This window comes from Neophocaena asiaeorientalis, unplaced genomic scaffold (genome assembly GCF_003031525.2).
Source record: "Neophocaena asiaeorientalis asiaeorientalis breed wild unplaced genomic scaffold, Neophocaena_asiaeorientalis_V1.1 scaffold244, whole genome shotgun sequence".
NCBI classification, from domain to species: domain Eukaryota; kingdom Metazoa; phylum Chordata; class Mammalia; order Artiodactyla; family Phocoenidae; genus Neophocaena; species Neophocaena asiaeorientalis.
Genome location: NW_020173763.1, coordinates 216,657 through 227,520, shown reverse-complemented (window position 1 = coordinate 227,520; position 10,864 = coordinate 216,657).

Genomic DNA, 10,864 nt, shown 5'->3' with positions numbered 1-10,864 from the left:
CTGTCGTCTGTTAACATTATATCATCTGTCCCAAGCAGCAGGCTTATGCTTACTTTTGTGTTCTCCTTGCTTTTAACATGCCTGAAAAAGCCCTTTGGTACTGTTGACATTTTTCTGAAACCATATTTTACTCAGGGTTATAGATTTACTGATGTCATTTATATAAGTTTACAACACGCTTAATATTAGTTCTTGGTAGTGTCAAGTAATTTCCATGTTTTGTGCCTGACTAATTCCACTCTAAATCAACAGAACCTAAGTGTTAGTTGGGCATTAGTTGATGTTCTATATTATAAACTTGAACTCTTCAAAATGCTCCTTCTGGAAAGAGCAATGCCACTATACCAGCTCCCCCCCTCAACTTTTACTCACTCATGTTGGAATCCTTCATTATTAGGAAGTTTTTGGTTTTGAGTTATCAATCCCTGCCAAACTCCTTTTAGAGTCCCAGGATGACATTCCATAAATATCTTTATTCTTACGTATTATAATCTACATTCCTGCACTTTCCACTGCTCACATGACATTATCTGCCTGGTGTTCCCTGCTTTAGTTACAACTCCCTGCGTCCAACATTTCCACGTATCCGACCACCATTATTTGATGGTCACCATTAAGTTCAGAGTACTAGTTCCAATTATTACTTGTCCTGTGTTCTAAAAAATGAAAACGTTATTCAAGACCTCTGCTATAGGTTGAATTGTGGCCCCATAAAAATTCAAAAATTGAAGTTCTAACTCCCAGTACCTTAGATTGTGACCTAACTGGGAAATAATGTCATTGCAGATGTAATTAGTTAAGTCATACAGAGTAAGGTGGATCCCTTATTCAATAAGACTGGTGACCTTATAAAAACGGAAAATTTGGACACAGACACACACCAAAAGAACCCCATGGGAACATGAAGGCAGGGATCAGGGTGATTCATCTACAAAGCAAAAGATGCCACAGATTGCCAGCAAATCTAGCAGAGAGGTGTGGAACAGATTTTCCTTCATAGTTCTCAGAAGGAACCAACCCCAGCAACACTTAGATCTTGGACTTCTAGCCTCCAGAACTGTGGGACAATAAATTTCTTTTGTTTAAGCCACCCAGTTTGCAGTACTCTGTTATTCCTCCTTAGCAAACTAATTAATACAACCAGTTATAAACACATCAAATAGTATCTTTGAAAAGAATTTGATTCCAGATGAATCCTCATGTTAAGAAACTCCCATTACTATAGGAACTTGTCTATTTTCTTTGTCGGTCTTTTTTTTTTTTTCCAATTTTTCCTAAAGCCCATCATCCATTTTCTGCCTCTGGCTGGAAAGCGTTACCTCAATGTAAATTTTACCTTCATTTCGTTTATTGCTTGGTCACCTTAGAGGGAGGACGAATGTTTTTCCTGACACTCAATTTTTTTTTACCTAATTAATTGGCACTTTCTCTGTAATTGCTACATATTTATGTCAGCCAGCCAGACAGAATAGTGTTCAAGTCCATGAGCTCAGGAGATGAACTGCTGATTTTACCTCTTTACTAACTTCATGACCTCGACCAAGTTTTTAAATTTCTTCAGGTCCCATTTTCCCCATCTACATTTGATGATTTAAATTGAAAATAAAAACTTACCCAATAAGTTAGTGGAGATGATTAAACAAGCTAATGTATGGGAAAATCTTAGAACTTATAGTGTATATTAAGGATTCAATAAAAGTTAGTTCTCATAATGTATGTACTCTGTTTTTTTTTTAAATTTAATCAAACACACTTTCTCTCCCTTCCCTCTACTTTTAGATTAAAATCCTACTGATTATAGTGGCAATGTCTGGGTCACTGTTCTTTGTTCCCACCAAACAATTCAATCCAAATCAAGGACACATTCTCATAGATTAAAACATGTCAAGGGAAATAAATCCTGTTTTTCTACCTAGCAACCATTTGTTCACTCCCAATTTTCTTTCTCCTCTAAAGTTATAATCTTCCATTATAAGAAGAGGTAAAATCAAATATATCTTCAAGACTTTTAGTTTTCTACCTAAATGTCTATAGTTCCTTAGAGATCTCTTACCAGATGATCTGGCAGTGGCATTTGTTCCAGTATAGACCAACAGGAACAAGGTCATTTACAAAATTTCATTGGATGTTCTGTCACGTAAACGATAATTAATGTGGGAAGGCAACACTCCTCCCTCCTCGTAATAGCCTGTCCACAAAAACTCGCTGTACGCTTCAGTCACCAGCCATTAGCTGTCTTGGTTTTTTTTCTTGGAGGTCACCAACAGATTTCCTCAAATTTGTTAATGACTAAAAATCCTCTTTATTGTTCAGAGAAACAAAAGCTGCATTTCGTCTTTAAATATCTCAATTCTGCTCGTGGGAAAAGGAATTCACGTGTCATATAGCACTGTTGGTTCAGAGCTTCTCTTCTTATCAGTTTTTTCAGTCACTAGCCAAGTTTCACTGATTTTGATTGCCTTCAACTCCTCACAATGCCCCCTGCCCAGCTTTAAAATTCAGGTTATTTCTTATGTGCAATCTAGGAATATTTCAACCCCAATAAAGAAATCTTTCTCAAACACGCACAGGTTCTTTCCATGCTTTCACCTTCTCTTTTGCTTTAAAATTCAGAAGTTCATAATAATTTGCCCAGGGATTAGCACTAGTCCTCTAGCTGTTTTTCAATCACAAAATGCAAACACAGATGTAATCAGCCGTACCACAGAGAGTGCTGCTAAAATTTTTTTGAACAAATTTGTTTTCTTAAACTTTAAAAAAAACCTGTTTCTCTTCCCTCTTTGGCAGGTCTTTAACCATTTCCAGAGTTTTTAAAAAATAAATCAGGTACTGATAGCAATGAATTAAATCAAGAAAAGGCTTCCCTAATTTTATCATGGAGCATTGTCAGTCAAAGACAGTCCTGATCCAAAATCCCTGCTTCCTACTTTTCTTTTCTTAAAGACTGCCAAATGTATGATGATTTAATAATCCTGTTCCTGGCATGGGGAGGTGTACAAAAGGATATTTGGATGAGACTAGCAAACTCATTATTCATATCGACCTAAAATGTGATCCCTTGAATTCTAGTGGTGAAAGGTTAATGGTATAATTCACTAGACTCCTTTGAATTTTAATTAAAATTATTTAAAAGATTCTGAATTTCAATATGAACTGGAGCTTTCTATATTGACTATCAGATGTGTCATTGCAGTTAAATCTCCTTTATGCAGTAAATGAAGAACTCTGATAGCACTTCTCATTTACTTCTCATGAATTTCATTCTATAAATATTTCTGACAATGCATTTCTAATTATCATTGCACTTCTTTAGTGGGCAATGCTACCTAACAAATGTCAAGGAACTATATACACTGCATCCCAAGAGCCAGACTCTCTGAATGATTATTCAAATATTCATTATGGGTCAAACTTGTATTTTCAAGCCATAGAATATTATTTCTTTATTGCATGTTGCCTTTTCACTGTGCAGTGTTTAAAGAGGTGACATTCAACCTCATCTACAGTAAAGCCTTTAGGAATTTAAATTAACTCTTCCCTTTTGTTATTAAATGTCAAAGGAACTGATCTCTTTGGGAATCACATTACATAGCACCATACTAATAATGTTGATAATAGCAAATATGCTGGTAATAGCGCATAGCTTTATAATGTTTATGCACTATTCTAAGTGTTTTACATAGATTAATTCGATTAATTCTCACAATAATCTTATAAACAAGTGCTATTATTATCCCAATCTCCCAGGTGATGAACCCAAGGCACAGGGAGAATAAATAAGTGTCCAAGCCAGGGTTCAAAGCTGGATATCTGGAACTAGAATCCACAGTTTATTTTAAGTAAAATCAGTTATCCTTTCCAGATCTACATATGTAATGAAACCTGATACCTAAAACATGAAGAATTTTCCACTGAAATAAGACTGTATGCTAAATATGGTATATGGAATATTGTTAGATACCATGGTGTGATGTTAAACATTGCAATTTTGTATTCTTACTATTATATATAAAAAAGGAAGGAGAAAGGAAGCAGGATTTCAAAAATCAAAAAGTGGTTTATTAGGTGCTTGGGAACACAGGCAGTAGAGGAAAAAGTGTGGCCTGGAGCAGCTGGGAAGTCTCAACTGTGGAGAAGGGTCTATCTTTTACAGCACATGTATTATGGGTTGTATTCTCCAGTATGCCATCTGTATTGGAGTCAAATGCCATGTAAGACCCTTCCATGGTTAGAGTTTTCAGATATTTCAGTGTTATTATGTGCATCACCGTGTATTCATAGTATGTGTATTCATATGAGTTTATGCAGGATATATACAAATTCACCTTGATATTTTTCCTTAAAGATGGTATTAAATAATGTTTCTTTTTACAATAATTTTCTTATAACCAACTTTGCTAGAACACATTGATTCCATTGGATTAGGTATGTTTGCATTCATAAGTATAAACTCAAGATTCTCAAGATAATTCTGAATTATCAAGCTTCATTACATTGTTTATAAAGATTTAACTTATTTATATAATAGGTATGTTATTTAAAGCATATATTCCATATACTCTAGTGAGGAAAACTCACCATGTTGTGAAAAATATTTCAAAAGTGATCTCAATATCTGTATTTTTCTTTTAACGGCATCTTTTAACATTGCCAATGAGCAGACGGTTGTAAAACAATTAACATCAGAAAAGAACTGACGGAATCTGAATTGAAGGATTTAAACCAGCAGGTAAGGACAGATTCATGGTTTACAAAGCCTAGATCTGTAATTTGAAACAGCAGGTGGAGAGAAGATTCGGGAGAAGGGGATATTTTTATTTTAAAGAAGTGGTCAGTTAAACAGAGTAATATCTTTGGATTAATGATGGACACATACTAAATTGACTTATTCAGGAGAATCGGCGGAATGTTTTTAGGTTCTACTTTGCTTCTCTTTTCCCCCTTCCTAGAAGCTTGAAAATCCAATTCTTTTTAACCCTGCTGATTTTTTGACATTTTCCATTTGGCAAAAAAGGAATTTCTCTCCCTCTATGGTGTTTCTAATGGACCTAAAACCTGTGTGATTAACATGGTTTCCTTCCTCACACTAGGCTTGGCATCAATAACGCTTTCAGAAATAATGTGTAGATCTCCTTAGATCAAATGCTAATTTCTGCAAGTGCTGGCTTAAAAAGCTGTTATACATGGCCTCCCTTATTCAGCATGAGATCTAAGAAGAAAATATTTTTGTTGCTTAGGTTTTGTCTTCAAATTATTCAGAAAGAATTAAAATTATGTTAATGAACTATCAAGATAAAGTTATGAAATTCTTCCTTTTTTGAGGGGCACTACTCCCCTGACTTAGCACATACAGGCCATGTTTCAGGGTTCTTAATCCTGATGCATAATAGAATCATCCAGGGAACTATTAAACTAAAAAATATCAGTACCCAGACGCCAGATTCGGAAAGTCTCAGTCAATTGTTCTGGAATAGCACCTGCCATCTAATAGTCTTTTAAAGTTCTCCAGGTAATACTAATGTACAGCCAAGATTGAAATCATAGGCTTACTCTACCTAACTTCATATAATTGAAACTTAAAAAAAAAAAAAAAAGGCATTGGTGAAATCAATGATTTGGGATTAAGTCACATGAAATTTTTTCATTTAAATAAAAATCATTTACCAGGATAAGGCAGTCATGCTAGTTTAACATTTCATGCTTAGCAGAATTCAGCTTCATGACCAAAGTTTAAAGTCAGTTCTGGTAAAGTAATCTTTCTTTCTGTTAAACCCACACCCAATTTATCAATAAATTAAAATATTCCAAGCACCTGATCACCTCTCACCAAGCCCACTACAACCACTCTTACCCAAGCACCATCTTTTCTTACCTGGAAACTCCAAGTCTGCTAACTGGTCTCCCTTTTCCACTATTGCACCCCTTACTGCCTTGTCTTTCTTAAATTCCATTTTCTCAATGAGATCTATCCTGATCACCTTATTAAAATTGTAGCTACCCTCCCCGCATTCCTTAACCTACTCCCCTTTTTCCTTTTCTACAACACTTACAATTTGAATTATATATAATAAGCTAATTTATCATTTTTATTGTATAGTATCTCCTTGTTTTAGACTGTGAGTCCCATAAAAGCAAGGTCCTTTGTCTATTTTGTTTAGTGATCTTTTTTTTTGCGGTACACGGGCCTCTCACTGTTGTGGCCTCTCCCGTTGTGGAGCACAGGCTCTGGAGGCGCAGGCCCAGCGGCCATGGCTCACGGGCCCAGCCGCTACGCGGCATGTGGGATCTTCCCGAACCAGGGCACGAACCCGTGTCCCCTGCATCGGGAGGCGGACCCTCAACCACTGCACCACCAGGGAAGCCCCTAGTGATCTATTTTAAGGGCCTGAATCATTGTGTGGCGCACAGTAGGGAACACGAATAAATATTTGTTGAATGAATAAGTGACTGAATAAATACAAATAGCATTCCTATAGGATCATGCTTTCTAATAGTAACTGATCATGTCTTTAAAATATGGTAATATCTTCTTTTTGTACAACTGTTGTTAAATTTCTAATTAGTTTTACTTGTTAAATATACTGTAGTGCTGTAGTCTGAGCGCTTCAACACTCCTGGCAGCCTCTCCAGGCCCTCAAATTGTTTCATGCATGGAAAAAGGTATACAAAATAATCTATTAAGAGGGCATTCCCAGGGGATAGCTTCAAGATGGCAGAGGAGTAAGACGTGGAGATCACCTTCCTCCCCACAAATACATCAAAAATACATCTAAACGTGGAACAACTCCTACAGAACACCTACTGAATGCTGGCAGAAGACCTCAGACCTCCCAAAAGGCAAGAAACTCCCCACGTACCTGGGTAGGGCAAAAGAAAAAAGAAAAAAACAGAAACAAAAGAATAGGGACGGGACCTGCACCAGTAGGAGGGAGCTGTGAAGGAGGAAAAATTTCCACACACTAGGAAGCCCCTTCACTGGCAGTGACAGCTGGTGGGTGGGAGGGAAGCTTTGGAGCCACGGAGGAAAGCGCAGCCACAGGGGTGTGGAGGGCAAAGTGGAGAGATTCCCGCACAGAGGATCAGGGCCGACCGGCACTCACCAGCCCGAGAGGCTTGTCTGCTCACCCGCCGGGGCCGGCGGGGGCTGGGAGCTGAGGCTCGGGCTTCAGAGGTCAGATCCCAGGGAGAGGACTGGGGTTGGCTGTGTGAACACAGCCTGAAGGGGGCTAGTGTGCCACAGCTAGCCGGAAGGTAGTCTGAGAAAATGTCTGGACCTGTCTAAGAGTGAAGGGACCATTGTTTCGGGGTGCACAAGGAGAGGGGATTCACAGCACTGCCTTAATGAGCTCCAGAGACGGGTGCGAGCTTCAGATATCAGTGCGGACCCCAGAGACAGGCATGAAACGCTCAGGCTGCTGCTACAGCCACCAAGAAGCCTGTGTGCAAGCACAGGTCACTATCTACACCTTCCCTCCCAGGAGCCTGTGCAGCCCGCCACTGCTAGGGTCACATGATCCAGGGACAAATTCCCCGGGAGAACGCACGGCATGCCTCAGGCTGGTGCAATGTCACACCGGCCTCGGCAGCCACAGGCTCGCCCTGCATTCCGTACGCCTCCCTCCCCCTGGCCTGAGTGAGCCAGAGCCACCTAATCAGCTGCTACTCTAACGCAGTCCTCTCTGGGCAGGGAACAGATGCCCTCAGGCAACCTACAAGCAGAGGCAGGGCCAAATCCAAAGCTGAACCCCAGGAGTGGTGCGAACAAAGAAGAGAAAGGGAAATCTCTCCAAGCACCCTCAGGGGCAGAGGATCAAATCTCCACAATCAACCTGATGTACCCTGCATGTGGAATACCTGAATAGACAAGGAATCATCCCAAAATTGAGGCAGCGGACTTTGGGATCAACTGTAGACTTGGAGGTTGCTTTCTGCATTTAATTTGTTTCCAATTTTATGTTTATCTTAGTTTAGTATTTAGAGTTTATTATCATTGGTAGATTTGTTTATTGATTTGGTTGCTCTCTTCCTTTTTTCTTTTTTTATGTATATATTTTTTTCCTTCTTCTCCTTTTGTGAGTGTGTATGTGTATGCTTCTTTGTGTGATTTTCTCTGTATACCTTTGCATTTACCATTTCTCCCTGGGTTCTATTTGTCTGGGTTTTTTGTTTATTTGTTTGTGTTTTAGTAGAGTTTTTAGCACTTGTTATCATAGTGGATTTGTTTTTTGGTTTGGTTGCTCTCTCTTTCTTTTTCTTTATTACTTTTTTATTTTTTATTTTAATAACTTTATTTATTTATTTTTCTTTCTTTCTTTTTTTCCCCACTTTTCTTCTGAGCCGGGTGGCTGCCAGAGTCTTGGTGCTCCAGCTGGTGTTAGGCCTGAGCCTCTGAGGTGGGAGAGCTGAGTTCAGGACATTGGTCCACTAGAGACCTCCTGACCCCACATAATATCAAATGGAGAAAGATCTCCCAGAGATCTCCATCTAAATGATAAGACCCAGCTCCACTCAATGACCAGCAATATACAGTGCTGGACACCCTATGCCAAACAACTAGCAAGACAGGAACACAACCCCACCCATTAGCAGAGAGGCTGCCTAAAATCATAATAAGGTTACAGACACCCCAAAACACATCACTCGATGTGGTCCTGCCCACCAGAGACACAAGATCCAGACTCATCCATCAAAACAGAGGCACCACTCCCCTCCACCAGGAAGCCTACACAACCTACTGAACCAACCTTACCCACTGGGGGCAGACAACAAAAACAACGGGAACTACAAACCTGCAGCCTGTAGAAAGGAGACCCCAAACACAGTAACTTAAGCAAAATGAGAAGACAGAGAAATCCACAGCAAATGAAGGAGCAAAGAAAAAACCCACCAGACCAAATAAATGAAGAGGAAATACGCAGTCTATGTGAAAAAGAATTCAGAGTAATGATGATCCAAAATCTTGGAAATAGAATGGAGAAAATACAAGAAATGTTTAACAAGGATCTAAAAGAACTAAAGAGCAAACAAACAATGATGAACAACACAATAAATGAAATAAAAAATTCTCTAGAAGGGATCAATAGCAGAATAAAAGAGGCAGAAGAACGGATAAGTGACCTGGAGGATAAAATAGTGAAAATAACTACTGCAGAGCAGAATAAAGAAAAAGAATGAAAAGAATTTAGGACGGTCACAGAGACTTCTGGGACAACATTAAATGCACCAACATTCGAATTATAGGGGTCCCAGAAGAAGAAGAGAAAAAGAAAGGGACTGAGAATATATCTGAAGAGATTGTAGTTGAAATCTTCCCTAATATGGGAAAGAAAATAATCAATCAAGTCCAGGAAGCACAGAGAGTCCCATACAGGATAAATCCAAGGAGAAACATGCAAGACACATATTAATCACACTATCAAAAATTATATACAATGTAAAAATATTAAAAGCAGCAAGGGAAAAACAGCAAATAACATACAAGGGAATCCCCATAAGGTTAACAGCTGATCTTTGAGCAGAAACTCTGCAAGCCAGAAGGGCGTGGCAGGACATATTTAAAGTGATAAAAGAGAAAAACCTACAATCAAGATTACTCTACCCTGCAAGGACCTCATTCAGATTCTATGGAGAAATTAAGACCTTTACAAACAAGCAAAAGCTAAAAGAATTCAGCACTACGAAACCAGCTTTACAACAAATCCTAAAAGAGCTTTTCTAGGCAGGAAACACAAGAGAAGGAAAAGACCTACAAAAACAAACCCAAAACAATTAAGAAAATGGTATTGGCTTCCCTGGTGGTACAGTGGTTAAGAATCCGCCTGCCAGTGCAGGGAACACGGGTTTAAGCCCTGGTCCAGGAGGATCCCACATGCCATGGAGCAACTGAGGCCATGTGCCACAACTACTGAGCCTGCGCTCTATAGCCTGTGAGCCACAATTACTGAAGCCCGCGAGCCACATCTACTGAAACCCACGAACCTAGAGCCCATGCTCCGCAACAAGAGAAGCCACTGCAATGAGAAGCCCGCACACTGCAACAAAGAGTAGCCCCCACTCGCCGCAACAGAGGAAGGCCGTGTGCAGCAACAAAGACCCAACACAGCCAAAAATAATAAATAAAATAAATAATTTTTTTTAAAAAAGAAAGAAAATGGTAACAGGAACACACACATCGATAATTACCTTAAATGCAAATGGATTAAATGCTCCAACCAAAAGACATAGACTGGCTGAATGGATTCATAAACAAGACCCATATATATGCTATCTACAAGAGATCCACATCAGATTTAGGGACACATATAGACTGAAAGTGAGGGAATGGAAAAAGATATTCCACACAAATGGAAATCAAAAGAAAGCTGGAGTAGCAATTCTCATATCAGATGAAATAGACTTTAAAATAAAGACTATTACAAGAGACAAAGAAGGACACTACATAATGATCAAGGGATCGATACAAGAAGAAGATATAACAACTGTAAATATTTATGCACCTAACATAGGAACACCTCAATACATAAGGCAAATGCTAATAGCCATAAAAGGAGAAATTGACAGTAACAGTGTAATAGTAGGGGACTTCAACACCTCACTTTTGCCAATAGACAGATCATCCAAAATGAAAATAAATAAGGGAAAACAAGCATTAAATGATACATTACAGAAGATGTACTTAATTGATATGTATAGGACATTCCATCCAAAAACAACAGAATACACTTTTTTCTCAAGTGCTCATGGAACATTCTCCAGGACAGATCATTTTTTGGGTCGCATATCAAGCCTTGGTAAATTTTAAAAAATTGAAATCACATGTGGTATCTTTTCTGACCACAGTGCTATGAGACTAGATATCAATTAC